At 39.5% G+C, this 23226-nt stretch overlaps 1 protein-coding gene across 1 annotated transcript in view; it reads left to right on the top strand.

The window, feature by feature from the left end:
• Positions 1-23226, top strand: part of CHRDL1 (chordin like 1) — a gene marked incomplete in the record, with an annotated part of 1250701 nt that overhangs the window by 442406 nt on the left and 785069 nt on the right.

Here is a 23226-nt window from a genome sequence, read left to right as displayed (position 1 = left end):
CTGACCTTCGACTCCCCCCATTCTTTATATAGATGACATGGTCATCAATGGGTCACATCACTTTTTATTTATTTAATCTCATCTTCAGTCAGATTTACACTCCCTTCAAAATGTCTCATCCAATACAACCTTCTACTTAACTCATTAAAAGCTAAATCAGTGCTGTTTAGAACTCACCACAGACTTTCAAACTTGCCTTCCCTTACTGATCTAAACACCACCACAATTTGAGACTTCAACCTCCTTCAGATATCGAGGCTTTTGCCTTGACCTGCTTTAAGCTTCCACACACAAACTGAAAAAAACATCTAAAATAAATCCCATGGTATTCTGGGCCAAGAACCCCCCCCCCAACTAGGTGAGCCATGGGCAAAGGAAGTCCTACTTTCATAATTTCAGTATGATCTAACCTAACACTGCCAATGCTTCCACCAACAATACCTCTGCCCTCCAAACAATTTCCAGTTCTGTTTTCTATTTTGTCACTAATTCTCGCCACTCTAAGCATCACTGCTGCACTAGAAGTAAGGCAGATTGTCTCCCCTACTCTTTGTTAATTCCCATTCAAAGCTTCACATCATTTTCTGCAAAACTCTATGAAAAGGCATCCCCATATAACCTACTCCACTACTCCTAATCTGCACCCTCATTGCACACTCCAAATCCTCACTTCAGCTTCTGGAAAGAACTCGTATCCCATCTATAACCTTTCAGCTAAGTGCTCCTCTTAGCAACAAGGCCATATTATGTAACCACTGTCGGCTCCTTCTCATTTATCTACTTTAACAGGCTCTCGGTTTTATTTGAAAATGTGTACATATTTCTTCTTCTTCTTCTCCATCTAAATCCTCAGACTATTTTATTTGATGGATGATTGCCTTTTCCAGCTTAACATGTTAAAATTCCTTATTACATTTTGTGTAATTTTGTTTGCTATATTAATTTTTTCAACTGACTGTACTACTCCTACCAAATTTGTAAATTTTCACCCAGCCTATGTCTGCAAATGGTCAGCACTGATCAGTGCATTACCCCAATAAACATATATAAATAAAAGGAAAGGATTATATTCCCAAAGATCAGAACAAAAACTCAGCATGTTAAAAAGTGACCTCAGAGAACACAGAAGTAGGATCAAATCATGTAGAGTTAATTATGTACTAAAAATGTCTGTCAGCAAAGGATAGTCGCAGAATATCGACATTATTTATGTAAAGAACCACAGAAATAATATCCAATACTATAGCAAGCATATCACTAATGACAATACCCCGTCAAACACTAAGGATATAGATAACATTCTTGTCGATAAATTCCACTCCATACTTCTCCAGTATGTCACCTCCAAGCTTCCTAATGCAAAGTATCCAACCCTTACCACCCCTCATGATAACCTTTGAACAGATTCTAAAAGCTCTCTGTAAGATCAAAAATACCAACCGATCAGGTAGACAGCAACTCCACTGGATATATACTTTTTTGTTTATAAAAATATAATTATTTTTAAGCCTGGAGTGTAGCTATGATTCCCCTACAGAAGGGAGGTACACCACAGAGACTGGCAGCTGTATATTTATCAACTTCATGGCAATGTTTGTAAGGTGATTGAAAACATAATCATAAACCTCATAAACAAAGATATACAGAATGTACAACAACTAGTCATGAACCAGTTTGAATTTGTCCAAGATATATCATGCACATTGAACCTAGTTGATTTATTTGAATGAGTCACAGAAGTTCTAGATGAGAGAAACTCCATGGATGCAGCTTACCCCATGTTTAGCGAAGGGGTTTTACACTATACCCTGCTTTTGGATCATTGATAAATTAGTCAAAGTCCATATAAATCCATATGTAACCCATTGGATTGTTGATCTGCTCAATGACTGATATCACTCTTAGTTAATGGTGCACTGTCTCCAACAGACATTTCACCAGTGGTGCACACCAAGACTATATTTTGGGACTGCTTCTATTTTGCATCTACTTCTCTGATATTAAATATGAAATAAAAGGCCTCTATCTGATTAAGTTCATGAATAACTACAAGCTTACAGTCATCAACTACCTTGGAGATGCTCAGATCCCCCAAAAAGTTCCACCTTGCACCTACTCAGTTTAGTCAGGATAGCGGACTAAAACCAAACACCAAAATTATAGCACTGTACAGATTTGGGAAACAGGAACTCTTGCACCGCTACAATATAAACCAAGTCTGGTAGTTAGCACACAGTATTACGTCTCTGAGCTATTGAGATGCTTCCTTTAGCTCAGGGTGCAGGATTTATCCCTTTCACATCCATTTGCTTACTGTGTGATGGCTAAGCAAGCCACTTAACCAGACAGTGCTTACAGGTCATCAATGAAAAGGGACATTCGTGCCTAATGGACTTAACTAGTTCACAAATGAATAAAAAAAAAAAAAGTAAATGGCTAGATGGAGGAATAAATAAATGACGCTCTTCTTAGAATATTGTCACTGGAAACTTAGGCTCGTGGATAATGAACATTCCTTTCATCAACATGTATTTTCTGTCATTACCAAAGCATTCTATATCACCTGATTAGTAAACACATTGCCTCCACAATAGAGGTCATCATTGCCCTGTACTTATCCTTCATGTGGCCCATATTAGAATACACTTCTCCTTTTGATATGTGCCTATCTAAACACCTAACTAAAAAAAAATAGAACAACTCTAGTATGAGCTCCGATATGTGCCTATCTAAACATCTAACTCCAAAAAATAGAACAACTCTAGTATGAGCTCCTTAAGTTACTCAGAGCATCTAAAAGCCCAATCTATCTCTTTCTCCTCTCTCTGTCCAACAGACTCCTACTGGGTGATCTATTCCTGGTCTACAAACTTGCAAATGACCTAGTTCTGCTTGATTTACCACCTAGCTACAAAACCTGTAGCAACACAAATACAAAGTCAAATTAAATCTGTTTTACAGCATAATTTGGCATGACAGATGCATCTCCCAAGGAATTTCCCATCTCTGGAACAAGCTCTAACTTTCATTAAAGCAAAGCATGTCCCTCACTGTCTTCAAGTCTAACTTACTTAAATGGTTAGAGAAGTGAAGATTTTTGTAACGAATTGGATGTACCAGTGGGATTGCAGTGACTAGGCTTAACAAAGATTCAGCTGTTCTGTTGCCTAGCAACCTGGGAACACATGAAATGGCAAAGCTGTCATTTTTTCCCTACCATGTTTAAATATACATATATTCAGTGTAGTCCGGTGGCCATCCAACATTCAGAAGTGAAATTAATAGCTGATAGTTTAAAGACTGGAAAGCACAAAGAATCAGATATGATGTTGCCAATCTTCACTTAATCCTTGACTGTGGGTTTAGTTCCGTATCTTGAAACAGACTTGACCGTTATTCTAGATCATGCCTTCCAAAAACTCTCGAGCTTAGTTCTACCCAGAATGCTCCTTTCAAGATTACCTCAGATCTCATTTTCCACTTTAAGTGCCAGACTTGTTCCTTTCCTGTCAGCTCTTGAGCTAGCCTTTTCTTACAACTGTAAGTGATTTTACCTTTTATGTTTTTGAAATCTTTAGTTAGTGATTGCTTCCCTAAATCTTTATTCATTTACCCAGCTCCTTTTCCCTTAACATGAGTACAGTTTTTCTCCTGAATACCATCATTGGTAGCTCTCGCTCCTCTTGCTTACCTTTATGGTAATCTTCCATACCATTGTTGGTACCCCTTTTCCTCTATCTAATTACTGCTACAGTAAATCTTTTGTAAATTCATTGGTATGTTTTCTTTCTCTAGTTACTAAAAAAAAAAAAAAAAAAGTTAAACTTTCCTTTTCTCTTCTCTGTCTGTATGCTTGTGTGAGAGTGCTCTTTTGATATGGCTGAGAAAGACTAAAGGTACTTCTGGCTTCAAGATATGCCAGAAGTGTGATCATAAATCACAGAACTCAGACACTCCTTGTGTGTCTACTACTTGGGGCCAGTGCACCTTAAAGAAGACTGTGCCATCTGTCATGGCTTTAGTCTCTGGGTCCTCAGAGAGAGGAAAAATAAGCTCATCTTGAAAGGCCTTATAAAATTTAGCTTTGATGAGGCCATATCTGTAGATTGCAAGACTGGTGTTAGCTCTCCTCCTCCTCCTTCATGCAGGCATGAAGGATCTAAGAAGAGGCGCCACTCTATTCCAAAAGTCTCATCGGAACCACCTATAAAAAGCACCAAGACTTCCCCAGTTCCCACAGTTTCAGCAGAACTGAATGGAAAGCTGCTACCATCTTCGGTGCCAACCTCTGGACTGACAATTGCAGCACCCACTGCTAGTTCAGATCAGACATTTCCCCCCCTCCTCTGTTTCATTCATCTCGGAACTGAAGCAGTTTTCATTTAAAGATTTGCCTCGCACAAGATATCCTCCAATAATAGATCCCTTTGTAGACCGACCACCAAGCCCATTCTTGGGCAAACCCCTGTCCCCATTGGTCTCTCCAGTCTGTTCCACCAAGAGCCTCACAGAGTCTGATGTTTTAAGGCTGGTGGCGGTGGCTCCTGGTGGTGAGGGGATTAGCCACTTCTTTGGTTCCTAACACTTCTGGCTCTTGGAACTTTACATGTCTCTAAATTGGTTCTTGTTCCTCCTCCGACTCCAGCTGCACCTTCGGAGTTCCCGATTCTGACAGTCCCATTGTCAACTGTATTGGTGCCAGTGACTTCCTTGAGCTCTTTGGTTCTGTTGGAACCAGATATGTCTTGGGGTCAGAGCTTTGTTGTTGGTTCTGGGGAGTGTGGATTGACACCAATGTTGGAGCCATCCATACTTCTCAAGGCTTCGGCACAAATAAGTTTGGGCTTTGGGCTCAGGGATGGCTACCTCAGTGCAGGATGGGACCACAGTTGTGAAAGAGTCCATTTTGATTCCAGGCTCCCATTCCTCTATGGGGGGGGTCCTGCTTTCCGGATCATGGAGAGGGCCTTTTCCACTATAGGCACACAGTTGATGCCTCTCTTGTTGGAACTGCATCCCTGTCCTTCCCCTTGCCCAGAGCTGCCTCAACCTCAGGAAAACAGACATGGAAACCTCAGTATCCAACCAAGGTGGTCTTGTCCTCTTCAAACACCTCTCTGGCCCATCCCACCAAGGAGGTACCCCTGAACAGAAAGTGCAAGAGGAAGCACTTGGGCTCACCTGAAGAGTCTTGCACAGGAGATATTGACTTTGATAAAGGTGAAGGTTCCCCAAAGTCACCCCCCAGAACATGTCTCATTTGGTGACATTCTAGAGATTCCGAAGCAGAGGAGTGGCTGGATTTCCCAACAGCCTTCCTCAGAGAAGTCAGTATACCTGGAGGATTTCCATGCCCAACCATTTACTACTTGGATTTCTCTGCCCACTGACAATCTAAGTTGATTGCGCAGCAGGCTTGGAAGATTAGTGATTCCATTGAACCAGTCCCCAAAAGACCAGACTGTATTTTGTCAGCTCCTGTGGATCAGCAACACTGGGCTAAAGGGGTACGAGTAGATGCCATGGTGATTGCAACAGCCACTACAAAGGAACTTCCTGATGAAAGTCCTACTATCCATCCTCCTAGTAAAGAGTCTAGGATGATGGATAGATTCAGGATGTGCATATACCCTTCATCGACCTTCATGCTTAGGTCCTAGAACTTTATGGCATATTTCACCAGGCTTCAATGAGAGCTGATAAAAGAGCTATCAGACACACTAACAGGAACTATAGCTGAGGGGGTTCAGCATAAAGTAGGTTCCCAGCTGGTAACCCTTGATTCAATATGTAATTCGTCCATGAGGCTCATTGCACATGCAGCTGAAGGGACAACTAGGGCAGCAGGTTCTGGCATAGCCATGAGGAGACATGCCTGGATGCACTTGTGAGTTTGTGAAGCCAATTAAGTCCTTGCTCATCAATGCTCCCTTTGCTGGAACGTCCCTCTTTGGCCCCAAAGTTGCAGACCCTTGCCAGTTATGAGAAGGATGGAAAATCACTTTGTGCCATGGGAGTATGGTTTTCCACTCCTCAACAGCCCTACTCCAGGAACCAGAGGAATGGAAAGCTATGGTTCAAAAAGTGCCAAGGGCATTTCCAGGACTCGTGTGGTAATGAAAACCCCCAGGGCAGAGGGGGGGTTACAATGGAAGATGCTATGCTAAAGGCAGAGGTGGCCCACAAAATCAGGGTTCCAGGGATTCATTCCCTGGTGACTATCAGTGCTCCTGAATGGAGGCCTGATTGCCATCCTCTGGAGGAAGTCGGGTGATTGCTTACCGTGCAGCTACTTGCCTGGCTAAACATAACTGACAATTGAGTGCAGAGGGTTATAACCAGAGGTTACAATATTCCCTTTACAAAATTAGCCAGACAACCAAAGAAAATCCCCGACATTCCCCCCAGTCACAGGGATGCAGCAGTTTTAGAAATTCAACAACTGCTCGACAAAAGTCGAGAAGCACTACAAAAGATGTTTGCAATTCTGGCTAGGAGTCTGTCATCATCAGTTCAGAGCCCTGCCTTTTGGTCTCACCACAGCCCCTAGGTTGTTCAAATGCATGGCAGTAGTAGCAGCCCACTTCAGACTGCAAGGATTCTGTGTGTTCCATACCTAGACAACTGACTGATTACTGCAAACACCAGACATCTACTGCTGTGGGCAAGGAACTACATTCCTCAAACACAACATTTAGATTTAATAGGAGCTGCGTTAGACACAAGCACCTGTATCACATCTCTACCCCAAGAAAGACTTCAAAGAATAAAATCATAGGTTAGCCAGATTATTCACAACAGAACAGTGACTCTAAGACTGTTGTTACAGACTCTAGGATCTATGGTGGCCACCGTCACTTTAGTTCCCCTTGTGAAGTTTCACGTGCGAATTCTTCAATGGCTCATGGCATCACAATGGTCATTACTGAATCAACCAATGTCCCATCAAGTACTGATCACCAACTTGTGCAAGGAGGGCCTGAGTTTGTGGCTCCATTCCAAGGATATTCTGTCGGGCCATCCATTTGTCCCTCCTCAACCCCAAGCCAGTAGTGATCACTGATGCATCCCGGATAGGGTGGGGGGACATTATCTGGAAAGAGTCCAAGGCAGTTAGTCCCAGTTAGAGGCCAGTTTTCACATCAGCGTTCTAGAGATGAGAACAGTACTCCTGGCATTGCAAGCATTCCAAGAAACCCTCCTCTCAGGAATGATTGCGATCCAAACAGAAAACATGTCAGTGGATTGGTACATCAGCAAATAAGAGGGCACCAGATGTTACCCTCCTTGTTGAGAAGCACTCAGGGTATAGCAATGGGCAATTTCATCTGACTGCTTTCCAATTTCAAATCATATTCTGGGGAGTTCCAATATGATTTCAGACAACTTGAGCAGGAGCATCTTGATGCCTCACGAGTAGTCTCTCAACTCTTTTGTGGCGGAAAGTATATTCCACCAATGTATCCAGCCCTGCTGCAATCTCTTTGCATCCCCCCTTAAGTGCAGCAGCTACTTTGCCCTGATTACCCCCTAAGGGGGAGTCAGAGAGATGCTGTGTTCTTTGTCCCCCCCCCCGGTCTACTGTATGCCTTTCCCCCAGTTCCTCTCATTTCCCACTTTGTGAAGAAAGCCAACAGGTTGAAGAACAGGATAATTCTCCTTGCTCCATTCTAGCCTCAACGGATACATTTTCCCTTTCTGAGGCCTTACTTAATTGAGAAACCTTGGACACTGACCCAGCTGCAGACCTGTTGTCCCATTCAGAGAGATTCATTCATCCAAATCTTCAACATGTCAAGCTCACTGCATAGCTTCTCAAGTTTGATTGATTGCCAGGCATACTAGCCTTACTGCCCCAGTTCAAAAAATTGTTCTAGCCCCCCACAAACCTTTGTCTAGACAATTATACAGCAGCAAGTGGCAAACATTTTCAAAATGGGTTACAGACAGTAATCTCGACCAATATTCTGCACCAATTCATAAGGTCATGGAATTGTTAGCATTGCTTTTTGATGCAGGGGCATCCCCCTCAACTATACAGGTTCATCTTGCTGCAATTTCAAATTTTCATGATGGCCTAAATGATGCAGCTCTAATGTCACACAAACTTTGTAAAGCCTTTCTGAAAGGAACCTTATTGCTGAGACCTCCATACAAGGATCAGTCTACACCTTGGGACTTGAATCTGGTGCTACAATCTTTAATTAATCCCCCATTTGAGCCATCTGCAAATTGTGATTTAAAGTATTTATCCTGGAAAATCTAATTTTCTGTTGCTATTACTTCTATGAGAATATCTGAGTTACAGGCCTTAGCTTATAATCCTCCTTAGCTAACCTTTCATAAGGACAAGGGTGTTTTTGAGAACAAATCCTTCCTTTTTACCAAAAGTAGTATCCAACACCAATATCAATCAGACTATAGAACTACCCATATTTTTTTCTTAAATTCAAACAAAGTCGAATGTTGTCTGAATTTGCTAGATGTGCACAGACAATTGTTTACCTTCACAGAACAAATGAATTTAGAAAATTTGATCAGCTGTTTTTCATTCTCTTCTGCTACTCTGGGCAAACCAGTTTCTAAGGTTACTCTGGCTGGATGGCTCAAGGACTGCATAACCTTCATTTATAACAAAAGGAAAGTGCAACTGCCGGGACCTGTAAAGGCACATTCTATGAGGGCAATAGCTGCTTCCATGGTCTTCTATGCCAGAGCTTCTGTAGATGATATATGTGCAACGACTACTTTGGCATCCCTGCATGTTTATTACACATTACAAGCTGGATCTAGTCTCTAGGGCACAAGCATTTTTTGGGTCGATGGTGCTCAGGAATATTCTTCTGTGAGACCTGCCAAGATTTTGGTAGCTGGGGACTCTATCCCACATTCAAGGATTAAGTGAATATTGACAACATCAGATAAAGAAGTTATGTCTTACCATAACTTTCCATCTGTATTTTTGATCCTTACTTATCCTTGACATCCCCACCCTCCATCCCCTACCTTCTGGGTTTTCATGGTGGGATGGATCTATCCCAACAGTGTTTTATTCCTTTATGAATACAGATAATGGTCTCTGATCTGTTATTTCCTGTCTGTCACTATCTTATTCAAACTCAATCTGAAGTAATCATGAGAAGAACATTCTGGGTAGAGCTAAGTTCGAGAGTTTTTGGGAAGGCGCAAGCTGGAATAACAGCCAAGTCTGTTCTGAGATACGGAACCAAACCCACAGTCAAGGGTAAGTGAAGATCAACAACATAGATGGAACATTATGGTAAGACATAACTTCTTTTTTTATGACTTCCTTGAATGAATTCAGCTGGAAATTTAAGTGTAGCTTGATTGTGGAGTAGTTACAAGATTACCTTGAGATAACTATATTTGTGCATTACTTTGAACATCAGGCAACGCATAATAAAGGGATATTAAAATTCAAGGGCATATATATCTGAATAAAAGAGGGTACATGACTTCTGGTCATTATATACACTAATCTAATTTTCATATATTAATCTCAGCATAATATAATGGTGGAGGTATACCCATAGTTGATATTCCTATTTCCAAATGACTCCTGTTAACCTGAGACAGTTTGCACTGGACAATATTATTGCTTACACATTCTCTTATTACATAGTACCTGAATTGACTGATTTATCCAGTTTAGGTGTTGTATATTTTTCTGCAATGTGTTCAGCTGGTTTCCAGATTTGGAGCCACTAAGTTTGATGTGCTAATTTGTCTGAGGTTGATGGACTTTTTCATTGCTAACATGTTTCAAGTAAGTAATTAATGAAAGGCAGCATAAATATAAATCTTCCTCATATTGATCACTGCTGCAGTAGCCTAAGCTATATGGGTTATATCCTGCATAGGGTATAACAGCTGGTCAACACCCCAAGCTTCAGGACAGTTTCCACATGCCCAAACCATTAGTCATCTTGAGCTGCACCGAGCAAAAAACTGGTTTGGGGCACCCTTCAAAGCTTTCCTGCTGCCAAGAAGAGCACTCTTCTGTGGGCTTTCAAGGATCAACAGTTAACTAATGCTTTCAGAGCAGATAAGTTTACTTCAAGGGGAATAAACTTCCATATTGTTTTTTTGTTTAAGTATTTTTGTGAAAATCAACCACTTTAAAGCTATAGAAAAGTATTTTTTATTGACTGTCGTGTTACTCTTATGTACTTTTAAATGGAAGCCTACATTTTTAATTTTGTGATTAAAACTTTTTCCATCAAGCGACTGTGTTTATTTTACTTTTTGTGACTAGGGGAAGTGCTGAAATTGCATTTTACTGTGTTTTATGTGTGGGGGAGAAGACTTTTTGCTACTTTCCTGTTTTATTAACTATTGCTGTCAAGCATCTCCAGGAAGCAAGCAAACATTTTAGCTTAATCATAGAACAAACTACTGCCCCTCCAGCCACAAAAAGAAAAAGATAACTAAACCTTTGCCATCACAGCAAGCTGGTAATTTGCCATAGTTGCAGGTGGGTGACTGCTGTGATGTGTGGTGGAGTCTCAGACCACTCATTTTTTTTTCTTGAAACTTTCTGGTGGTGTGCATACAACCATCGTGGACTTGGGGACTAGCCGTATACTATGCAGCTGTTGGGATCCCCTCAATGGTAAAGGGAGAGCCACTTTCATCCAACATGGGAGAAGGGGCAGGGTATGCACTCATGCTTAGCCAGAATGTTGTGCCTAAACCTGAGGAAGGTGTTGCTGGCAATATTAGGTCTGTTTTCCCTAAGCTTTCCTGTCAGAAAGAAAACTAAACCTTTAACTTCTCCTATGTCAGTTTCTCTGGACAAAAGTAATTTATTGGGTGTGACTCATGGTCTTGTGCAGGCTATTGACCCTTCTTGTAAGTTGGTTTCTGATGAAAAGAAAAAGGGAGTCCTCTTTCCCTAAAGAGGATTAAGATTTGGAATGTGCAGAGAAATGTGAATGGACAGATGCAGTTTTTTCCCCTTCGAATTTTTGATAGTCTGAGTAGAGTATGGCATCTGAATCTCCCTGTGAGGGGTTCACTTTTTCTAAAACTATTTCTAGAATCTCATCCACAGCACCACAATACCAAACCAAGAACAAATAGAGAGTCCAGCAAACTATTTCCAAGGAACAGAGAAACTTTATTGGTTGAGCGCTTTCATTCGAAAGAACTTCATCAGAACAATAATTGAATTACAATCGCACCCATATATACTCCTCATGATATGTCATATGTTAAAACAAAGCCAATGAAATGTAATAAAATTCTAAAACATATAAAATCATTGTATACAAATATGAAATGCTATTTCTGTAATGTGCTAGTGTTTTCAGAGGGAGAATACTAAAGTTTCTCAATCCCTATAAAATACTGTGGATTACTAAAATTGGAATTCTCAGAAGCTTCACCCATCCCCTATTAAGGTACCAACTTACTTTCACATGAGACATTTAAGCAGAAAATAACTGTCTCCTTCATTGGGTAGGAAAACCATATATGTGAGAGACTAAGAAATCAAGGTCCTGTCTTTTCGAACTGCAGAATACCTGATATTTTATACTTTCTCTCATTGTATTGTAACAATCTTAGAACAATCATTCAATTAAAAATGAACAATACAGCATTAATTTTGCTAACTAAGATCGCCTGACTGCTTGTTTATGAAATTCCATATTAGGCACAAGTTCCAAATTCCATGATAGAACTTTCTACTCAGAACAAATCTTATATTTTTCTAACTGTCACCATTTACATAATATTAGGAAGCAAATGAACAGATACGTACTGAAGAACATCCTTGAATCCATTTTGTTATGAAAGCATATTGGGAATGAAATGCATGCACTGGCATTTTCCTTTCTCTGTACTCCCTACACTTCACATTCCCCAGTCTGATGCTGTAAAGTAACACACAAACCATAATCATTTTTCTATGATTGGACAGACTATAAGTTTTCAGATGAACGGACACAGACTCACTTGCAAGAAGATATTCTTCACATGCTGTTTCTTTCTCTCCCTGACATGAACAAGCCATAAACACTTGTTTCAGAAATATAGTCTTATTTGCAATGAAAACATGCCTGTATCTTGCTGGAACAAAAACACAATCTGAATACTGTAAATAATTTTCAGTAATACAGTATCTACTGTGTGTATTTTCACACTCCCCCATCAGCAGTTCGGTGCTATGTCTACTCAGATTTCTGATATTTGTGTGCTGTTGCATTAGAAATTGCCATTAGGCCCAAAAGAGATGCAGGTTTTCTGGTGTACCAATACGTAATTTAAATCTCAGTAGTCTAAAGTCTCTACAGGTAAGTTTTACTAAAACTTTCTTCACTAGTTTTGATTGAAAGTGAGTGTTCAAATTGTATACACCTGGGAAATTGGATGTCTGTGTAATCATCCATGCTAACAGCTTTAAGTATACTTGTGTGCTAGTGGAATGTAACTAATATATGCAATGACAGAGTATCCTTTTTTGGGGCTGAGTTTTTATTGTCAGGAGGACAGTGTCTCCTCCTTAAGAGTGAGAGCGGGTTCTAATCAAACATAAAGAAAAGGAACAGAGAGGATTTCTTCTTTGAGAATGCGAGTGACCCTAATTATAGTTGCATATTTTATACCTTTGGTATGAGAATGTGTTTTTTAATGGGCACCAATACAGGTGGTTTTCAAGAGCCAGAGTATGGGATTTCAGACTAGTATATGCTTAATAAGTATGGCAGTGTCAGCTATAGTTATCTGGTAAAATGATGTCAGCTCACTAAAAATAATAGTGCTTTACACTTTCCAGAAAAATATACTTTTGATAAGAAAATTTTAGAAAATCTAAAAAATAAACTGAAACAAAAGGGTATTAAGGTACCAATCATCCTCTTGTTGGTCAACTTCTAATGACAAGCAAGAAGAATCTGTAGTTAGAAGATTAAAATATAAATAAGTTAGGTTAAAGTCACAGCGGCTGATGGATAATAAAACAGTAAATAAATGACAAAAATATGCAGATGAGAAATCCCACTCCTGGGGTATGTATGCATTAAGACAGTTGGAGAAATCATCAATGACACAGCCGGCATTTTCAGGTAATGATTGGCCTAGGTTACTATCTACACCTCCTGCACTTTATGACCCACTAGTGCCTCAAAAAGCAGATAGTTGTCTCTCTCCAAGAGGGCAGGTGGAAGTGACTTTTGCTGAAACAACTACCGTTTTCCAGATAACAGCCAAAGTTATTTCCAGCACTTTCAGTACCCCCTCTCTATCAGGATATAACACTAGACTCAGTCAGCAACTTCATTCAGTTCCCACTGTAATACCCTCAGATCAAATGTTAGTACATATAGCTAATAAAGTAAAACAGTTGTATTATAGACATAAATATGAAACAAAGGCCTAATATGTGGGAAAACTGAAAAGATTTCCTAATAAGAGTTTATTAGCAAAAAAATAGCACTTTAGGTAAGATTAAGCACATTACCCATTTCCCAATTGTTATTAATAGGGAGGAATATCAGTGGGCATCCCCTATAAAGCAAACTGCAGAAGAGACGAGACAGGTTCTGCCTCTTCTACTGATTCTGCTATACCTTCCACACAAATGCATCCTTTGTAAAAATACCAAATCCTGCAGCAGCTAGAGGTAGCAAAGCATGACCTACTATGGGAGTTGTACAACGATGGACTACAGTCAATTTTCAAACCATTGCAGATTGTTTTCCTCTCAAACACATTTGGCAGAATATGATAAAATTTTAGAAGGACATGTACAATTGCAAAACCCTGCCATCAAAGACTTGATTGCAGCATTAAAAGCCCTGATGTTTTTAGGAAAGTATGGGATAAATCTAACATAGGTGGCAACATTCCAAAGCATACAGCTGATGCATTTCTAGCTTCTAGAAATTAGCTCATAAAAGCCATGACCACAGCATGCCCCTACACCTAATTGGGCAAGAATAAAAGCTATTGTGCAGAAAGAAAATTAATCTATTGATGTGCATTTGCAGTAAATGATAGACATGTTTAAAGCCTTCTCTGGATATCCACAGCCTGCAAAAGGTGCAGCAACAAGTATGTTGTCAGCAGCTTTTGTACAAGGTCTATTATCACTTATACAAGAACAGATTAAAAAGATTTGTTTGAACCGACCAAGTGTAGGCATCCATTAACTTGTAAATTAGGTATGAGGAGATAATATACTTGGGGAAGAAAAAGAAGTAGTTAGTAAATATTCAGCTCCAGCAGTTCAATACTGATTCCCAAAGGCAGGGAAGAGGAATAAGAAATCATGGGGGAAGAGGTAGATTCTGATTGTCAACAAACCCTAGTACAGTATCAGCAAAATTAGTATCTCTCTGATTCATCACCATCAGCACAGAGGGTGCATCATGTTTTTAAAATCTTGTTTTAATTGTGGTTAAACTGGGCATTGGCAAAATGAATGTCCATTATCTGGACAGCAAGCGAGTTCATCTAATGTTCAAATACCACAGCAACCTCATTTCAAATCTGAGTCACGACACCAAACTGTTAAAGAGCCAAATAACTTTCACATAACAGTTTAGCAAAGAAGAATAATTTCCATCACTGGGAAAAACAGCAGCAACAAACCAACTAATGCTCCACAAAAAGAATAAATCCACGAACTTGCAAGCTAGTAATGCAAACTTTTTGTTCCATAAAGCGCTTTTCGTCTGGCTGGATAGCTAGACTACTTCAGATGCAATTAAATATTCAAAACACAGTATATAACATGGACATCAGTCAGCTGATCCGCCCTACTAATTAGAACAGCTGATCAACACCAACCAATGCATATACATACCCTCACAGCCTAAGCCAAAATGCCTTAAACACATACCATGAATTATATCTACTTCTAGATTAATTAAAACCTACTAACATATTTATTAATTTAAATCATAATTTATATATCTATAAATATTCTAAAAACATTCTAACAACTTATAAAATACTTAATGTACTATATGAAAAGTATAGAAGTCTGAAACTATACTTATAAACGAGTTTCTGACTTTAATTATGTACACACTCCAAAAAACATGTAGTTTAAACAAACTAAAACAGTTAAACTAATGATGCATAACTCGTACATCTCTCCTACTGGGACATCTCTATTTAGTAAAATAATGTAATATAATATACATAACATTTAAAAGTCATAAAATGTTTGCTATGTAGAATAATATACATTTCTGCCCTAAAAGATTTTTTTAAAAAACTGCTTTAAAAATATATAGCTGTGATTATCTCAAAAGACTTTTCAGTTTTAAAATACATTTGATAGAATACATTTCATTAAGACCTGGATAGAGACATGCAAACGTTCCTTCACTGCACAGATTAATACGTACATCGGGAGACTATGAAATCAAGGTACTGTTTCCATGAACTACAGAATGCTTGATATTTATACTTCATTTCATCAAAAGCAACATTATTATAACAATCATAGAGCAACTACTGACCAATTAACAATGAACACTACAGAATTAATTTTGTTAACCAAGATCTCCCGACTACTGTTTGACACTACATCCATATTAGGCCCAAGTTTTGAATTCCAAGATAGAATTTTTTACTCCGAACAAATCTTATACTTTTCTAACTGTCAGCATTTACTAATATTAGACATGAAGCAAATGAACAGATGCATACTGAAGTACATTCAACAATCCATTTTGTTATTAAAGCATATTGGGACTGAAGTACATGCACTAACATTTTCCCTTCTTCATGCTTCTCACCCTTCACACCTCCCAATGCTACCAGCATTGAAGGATGTTTTGTCACATCTTGTGGTTTCCCTGACAGTTGGCCTGCTGCCTCTAAAAAAGCAAATAGAATGTACAAAATTCCTCAGTCTTTCAAGCTTTTATACACTAGTTCCAGACCTGACTCAGCGGTTATAGCTTTAGTTAATATGTCTGTTGCTAAACATTTTGTTAATTCTAATCCTTCTCCCAGGAGCGGCCTTAGGTCAACTGGTGCCCTAGGCAAAAGGGCTCCACGGCACCCCCCACCACAAAACCCAGTGCCCCCATCCTGGTCTACCTACATTAAATAAATACTGAAAAAGCACCTCTGCTAGAGCGGTGCCCTAGGCGACTGCCTAGTTGGCCTATGCCTAAGGCCGGCTATGCCTTCTCCTTCAAATAAGAATGGTAAAATCTCTTGACATGTTTGGGTAGAAGTGCATGCTTCTGTAACTTACAAGCATGTCCTGACTAATTGTGAAAAAATGAGGAATGTTTTAAATGCAGTTTCCTCTTGTGAGGAAAAATCTACTTTGTGTAGCATAGCCTCTTCTGTTTCTCAGGTCACTACTCATTCGTTGAAGCATGTTTAAGATTCTGTAGATAACTGCTCCCAGGACTGTCACCACTGGTACTCTTTTGAGCAGGTTTGCCTGTCTGTTTTTCATAACCATGTGGAACATGTCAAAAATGACATTAATTCCCGTTTGGTAGAGATTTAGGTTATGGACCTTCTGCTGCAGAGATTATCTAAAAGTGTTCTGAGATAGATAAGCTGATTCAGGGAATTTCTCACATTTTTTAGACTCTCTCTAAATTTTCCAGGGAATTTTCTACTCCCTTGTCCAATTTGTCAAGAAACAAAATTAAACAGTCTCAACAATGTTTAAAAATTAATGGCAGAGAGATACCAAGAAGAAAGTTGGAATCTCCCAGAACAAAGAACAGTCCAATAAAGCAGAATGCTTTAACTTCATAACCTTTTACCCCTTCTTCCTCATTTGAGTTTTTAGTAGCCTTAGATTTAAAAGATGCATATCATTCCATACATTTTCATCAACATTTCAGATGTTTCTTAAGGTTTTGTGTCTCTGGGCCACATTATCAGTTCTTTGCCTTACCCTGTGGTGGGCTATCTACTGCTTCAAGAGTGTTAGTGTCTAGCTCCTGTTATAGTACATTGCAGGTTACAGGGTATCTGAATTTTTCAATATTTGGACAATATGCTTATCTTTTCAGATTCTTTTTCAAAGTGTCAAGAATCTGTCACTTCTTTAAACTTTAAAAGATCTACACAGGCTGTGATTCCAAGAGAACATTCAAATAGCTTTTTTGACTCCATCACTCAGGATTGTTTCTTGGGTACTTTCTAGACATCTCAGTACAAGTGGCTTTCCTTTCACAGGGAAAAAGACCTATATTTAGATCAGTATCAAGGATTTTCCACTCTAGTTCTCTCTCTGCAAGGGAATACCTCAGGATTCTGGGTCTTATAGCATACATGATTCTCATGATACCTTGTGCAAGATTCCACATAAGAAAGATATAATGGTATTTGAAGTTTTTATGGTCCTAGCACCAACACCCATTTTTTTTTTTCAAATTCCATTTCCGGGATTTGTGAAAAGAGAAATTACTTGGTGGAAACATCAAATATCCGAGAATGCAGTTCTCCCATCCTTCCCTACTGCTCCAGTCAGTCACAACAGATGCCTCCGATTTTGCTTATGGAGCAGTGTCAAGGGAAATAAAAGTTCAAGGTTTCCGGGGCAAGAAAGACTGACAAAAGCATATAAACATAAAAGATATGCTGTTAGAAAGGCCATCAACTCTGAGTAAATTGTAGTCCCCAGGACTACTTCAAGTAGTTGCAGACAATACCACGGTCAAGTGGTAGATAAACAAGCAAGGGATAACCAAATATTACCCCCTTAGGAGACTAGCTATGTTAGCATGCGAGATAGCTCCACAGCACAGTCTCACTCTACAGGCATCTTAAATTCCATGCAAGCAAACCTATGTGGTAGACAAGCTCAGCAGGACAAAGGCAGACTCTCATGAATGGAAACTAGATCGGGGAGTCTTCCAAGATTTGGTCTATTTGTGGAGAATTCCTCGGGTATATTTGTTTGCCTTCTCTGTAAACAATCAACTAGCACAATTCTGTATAAGGACTCCATGCAAAAAGGCCTGGAAGACAGATGCTTTTTATTTTCCTTGAACAGAAATGCTCCTGCACGTTTTTCCACACTTTCCACTGATATCTAGGGTACTTGTGAAAATTCAGAAAGAGTCCCTGAAGATCATTCTAGTGACTGCCTTCTGGCCAAGGCAACAGTGGCTCTCCCTTTTAGAATTGGCCAGGGGAAGTTATTTCAAGTTTCCTCTCAGACTGGATTTACTCACACAAGAACAGGGGTGTTTTGATGCATCCTATCCCCAAGCAACTATGATAGGGTACTAATACTTTTTAGATACCTGCTTTCTGAGGATGTATAGCAGGTAATGGAAACGAGAAAACCCGCTACCAGAAAATCATATATTAGCAAATGGAAAAGTTTTTCTGATTAGTGCCAATGAAATGACCAGTATCCATTCAGGGGTAATGTTTCTATGTTTTACAGTATTTGTGATGGTTACTGTCTTATGGCCTGATTTACTCCTCTGTCAAGGATCATTTGTCAGCATGTCAGCCCATGGATCCCCCTCTTCAATGCAGTCTCATGTTAAAATGTTTTTGAAAGGGATGCTACATAAGGAGCTTCTCAAAACATGGTGACTCCTCCTTGGCATCATAATTTTGCTAGAGACGTTAAAACTTGCTCCTTTGGAACCAGCTTATTTGACTGACATGAGGTTCTTAACATGGAAGACAGTTTTGCTGATTGCTCTGACCTCTGCAAGAAGAGTAACCAAGATGCAAGCTCTTTATGGTGGGACAGAGTTCTGTCATTTTTCAGAGACCAGGTTTCTTTAGGCATAAAGGAGGATCAGTTTTCAAACTGGTGTCATGAGTTTACTTTAAGCCAAACTATCCATCTCCCTATTTTCTTTCCAGTACCTAACAATGAGGGAAAAAGGGTACTTCATTCCTTCGATGTCAACAGACAACTTTGGTATAATTTTGACCGAACAAAATTTTTCAGAACTTTCAATCAATTGTTCATTTCTTGTAAAGGTAAGAAGGGACAACCTGTGTCAGAGTAGAGTATTTCCAAATGGTTTTCTCAGTCTGTCGCCTTTGTTGTTCCCACCAAAACAAAACTATTCCAGGCAGGGTCAGGGAACACACTACCAGAATACAGTATTTAAATTGATTTTAACTGTGTGGAAGGAATATTAACTGAACTGGAAGTTTTGACTCTGCTCTTCAGTTAGTGCTGCTTGAATTTTATTATTTGTTAGTAATTGCAGGTGTGGGGGTAGCCACATTCTTTGATTTCCTGTCCTTGCCTATTTAAGTGGTACAGTGTGAAATATTTTCTGCTTAAAAACCTCAGCTTTGGCCGGCTAAGAACTTGTTGTATTCAACTGGACGTATAAGAGAATTTAAGTACCTTTATCTGCACTTTTTTTTTTCAAACAAATACAGTATTTAAATTGATTTTAACTGTGTGGAAGGAATATTAACTGAACTGGAAGTTTTGACTCTGCTCTTCAGTTAGTGCTGCTTGAATTTTATTATTTGTTAGGAATTGCAGGTGTGGGGGTAGCCACCTTCTTTGATTTCCTGTCCTTGCCTATTTAAGTGGTACAGTGTGAAATAATTTCTGCTTAAAAACCTTAGCTTTGGCCGGCTAAGAACTTGTTGTATTCAACTGGACGTATAAGAGAATTTAAGTACCTTTATCTGCACTTTTTTTTCAAAAAATACAGTATTGAAATTGATTTTAACTGTGTGGAAGGAATATTAACTGAACTGGAAGTTTTGACTCTGCTCTTCAGTTAGTGCTGCTTGAATTTTATTATTTGTTAGTAATTGCAGGTGTGGGGTAGCCACATTCTTTGATTTCCTGTCCTTGCCTATTTAAGTGGTACAGTGTGAAATATTCTCTGCTTAAAAACCTCAGCTTTGGCTGGCTAAGAACTTGTATTCAACTGGACGTATAAGAGAATTTAAGTACCTTTATCTGCACTTTTTTTTTCAAAAAAATACAGTATTTAAATTGATTTTAACTGTGTGGAAGGAATATTAACTGAACTGGAAGTTTTGACTCTGCTCTTCAGTTAGTGCTGCTTGAATTTTATTATTTGTTAGTAATTGCAGGTGTGGGGGTAGCCACATTCTTTGATTTCCTGTCCTTGCCTATTTAAGTGGTACAGTGTGAAATAATTTCTGCTTAAAAACCTCAGCTTTGGCCGGCTAAGAACTTGTTGTATTCAACTGGACATATAAGAGAATTTAAGCACCTTTATCTGCACTTTTTCAAAAATACAGTATTTAAATTGATTTTAACTGTGTGGAAGGAATATTAACTGAACTGGAAGTTTTGACTCTGCTCTTCAGTTAGTGCTGCTTGAATTTTATTATTTGTTAGTAATTGCAGGTGTGGGGCTAGCCACATTCTTTGATTTCCTGTCCTTGCCTATTTAAGTGGTACAGTGTGAAATATTCTCTGCTTAAAAACCTCAGCTTTGGCTGGCTAAGAACTTGTATTCAACTGGACGTATAAGAGAATTTAAGTACCTTTATCTGCACTTTTTTTCCCCCAAAAAATACAGTATTTAAATTGATTTTAACTGTGTGGAAGGAATATTAACTGAACTGGAAGTTTTGACTCTGCTCTTCAGTTAGTGCTGCTTGAATTTTATTATTTGTTAGTAATTGCAGGTGTGGGGGTAGCCACATTCTTTGATTTCCTGTCCTTGCCTATTTAAGTGGTACAGTGTGAAATAATTTCTGCTTAAAAACCTCAGCTTTGGCCGGCTAAGAACTTGTTGTATTCAACTGGACGTATAAGAGAATTTAAGTACCTTTATCTGCACTTTTTTTTCAAAAAAATACAGTATTTAAATTGATTTTAACTGTGTGGAAGGAATATTAACTGAACTGGAAGTTTTGACTCTGCTCTTCAGTTAGTCCCACCCACCCTCCCTGTTTTTGTTTTGGTGTTAATCTTAGTGGCCTTGCAACTGCCTGCCCCTCTTGTAAATTTGTGTTTGGATACTCCTTCTGGGCTCATCTCATTTGCTCACTCAACTGAGTGCAGTGAGATCATATTCTGATTTCAGGCACTCCTGTGTACAAAGAGGGCATCTGGGAAACAAAAAAAATAAAAAAAAAAAAAAATGTAAGCTCGTTTCCTGCCTTTCCTGTTAAGTGGTATAGACTATTTGTAGGCTTCTGAGCCCCCAAGCCCTTCTGTGTTGGAGGGAAGCCTTCTAGCTTAGTTTCTTTTTCTTATAACTAGCCAGTTTTCTAGTTTCAGCACTCAAATCTGTTTCTTTGATCTCAGCACTTGTTCAGAAAAAAAAATTCATCTGCTTTTACTGTACTTGTGTTTCTACCTACTTTTTTTTACTTTGCATCATCTTAAAAGTACTCAATTGTATTTATTACTGCTTGGTGTAACTCATTCTAAGCCTTTAGGTTTAAACACTTGGGCTTCGGACCAGTTGTTTTGCACTGAGAAGGTTTGTGGTCTGCACTGTAGTGGCAGAACAGGTAGCTTACATCCTTCTAGGTTGGGAACTGCTGATTGAGGGCTCAGTGTCTGTTATTCTAAAAGTGTATTAATTCTGGTTTAAGCACTTGGGCTTTCAGGCCAGTTATTTTACATTAAGAGGGTTCGTGGTCTGCACTCTTGTGGGAGGAGAGGCTGGACTCTGCCCTTCTAAGCTGGGAATTTCTGGTTAAAGGCTTATAGTGCATGCATATCTGAACTGCTTCTTACTGAAGTTGGTGCGCCTTGTTTGCTGTGGCATAGACTGGATTCGGGCCTGCTGGATCTAGCTTTGTTTGTGTAACTTGAGCACTAATCCAGGCATTCTCTAAAGTATTGAATTGTATTTATTACTGCTTGGTAGTAACTTGATTAAAGTGTAGCTATCATTCTAAGTCTTTTGGATTAAGCACTTGGGCTTCAGACCAGTTGTTTTACATTAGGAAGGTTTGTGGCATGCACTGTGGTGGCAGGACAGGTAGCTTTCATCCTAAGTTGGGAACTGCTGATTGAGAGCCCAGTGTCTGTTATTCTTAAAGTGTATTAGTTCTGGTTTAAGCACTTGGGCTTCAGGCCAGTTATTTTACATTAAGAAGGTTCGTGGTCTGCACTCTTGTGGGAGAAGAGGCTGGACTCTGCCCTTCTGAGCTGGGAATTTCTGGTTAAAGGTTTATAGTGCCTGAATATTTGAACTGTATCTTACTGAAATTGGTACACCTTGTTTGCTGTAGCATAGACTAGATCCAGGCCTGCTGAATCTAGCTTTGTTTATATGCTTGTAGTTTGTTTGCTTGTTATTTCCCTGGAACGCTAATTCCACCTAATACGTGGCTTCTCTGCGCTTCTGTGGATCACTAGTGATATCTGCATTGCTTACTGTACTTATTTCCTTGTTTCACTTGAAAGAAAGTTACTTTTTGTCGTTTTGCATTTAAGTTACCTGTAACACATTGCACTTAAGTTACCTGGCACTTGCTCACTAAAGCAATTATATAAGTCAGCACTAAAAATTAAAAGCACTACACCCTCACTCCCCACTGGCCCTTGTTTTCAATTAAGGAATTCCCAATATTATTCTAGCATGTCCAAAGGTCAGTTGTCAATCTCCTCTCCGGTCCAGCTGGTGAGTCTGGGAATCTTGAGCCAATGTTACAACTGCCTCATGTACACAGACAACCCTCTCCTCCTCCCAACAAATTCCAACCCATGTGAGAGATGCAACCATATAGCCAAACTGGAGGCTAAGCTCTCTCAACTCAGTACTGGCATAACCAGTCAGGAGGAGAAGGAAACCACACTCACTACAATTCCAGTCTCACATAGACCTACCACGACAGCAAACCAAACACATAATCACACAAAACATACTCGAAGGCTCTAAATAAAGATCTGCCTAAGCAGCAGAGACCTCAAAGCAGACACCCAAGCAACCGCTACCCCAAAACAAAACACGTGCAACACATCTCACAAAGCCAGTGTGCGAACAGTCACAGCCCTTAAGACTAAACAGCACACCTGATACACTTGTAATAGGTGACTCTATCGGCAGGGACACTGAGGTCGCGCTCAGCAGGCTGAACAAGGAGAGGGTTACGGTGAGCAGCCTGTCAGGCGCTAGGATCTGCCACATAACACAAGCACTCAGGTCACTCCAAGGCAAGTACAAATATGACTCAGTCATTGTCCATGCTGGTGTGAATGACCTGAGACGTACCTCCCTGGACTACATGAAAAGAGACATAAAGGAGCTCTCTGAGCATGTAGCCCAGGCCGGTATGACC

The sequence above is a fragment of the Protopterus annectens genome, chromosome 15.part0 (assembly GCF_019279795.1).
Source record: "Protopterus annectens isolate FY-2018-M chromosome 15.part0, PAN1.0, whole genome shotgun sequence".
In the NCBI taxonomy this organism is placed as follows: domain Eukaryota; kingdom Metazoa; phylum Chordata; order Ceratodontiformes; family Protopteridae; genus Protopterus; species Protopterus annectens.
This window is presented reverse-complemented; position numbering and strand designations above follow the sequence as displayed.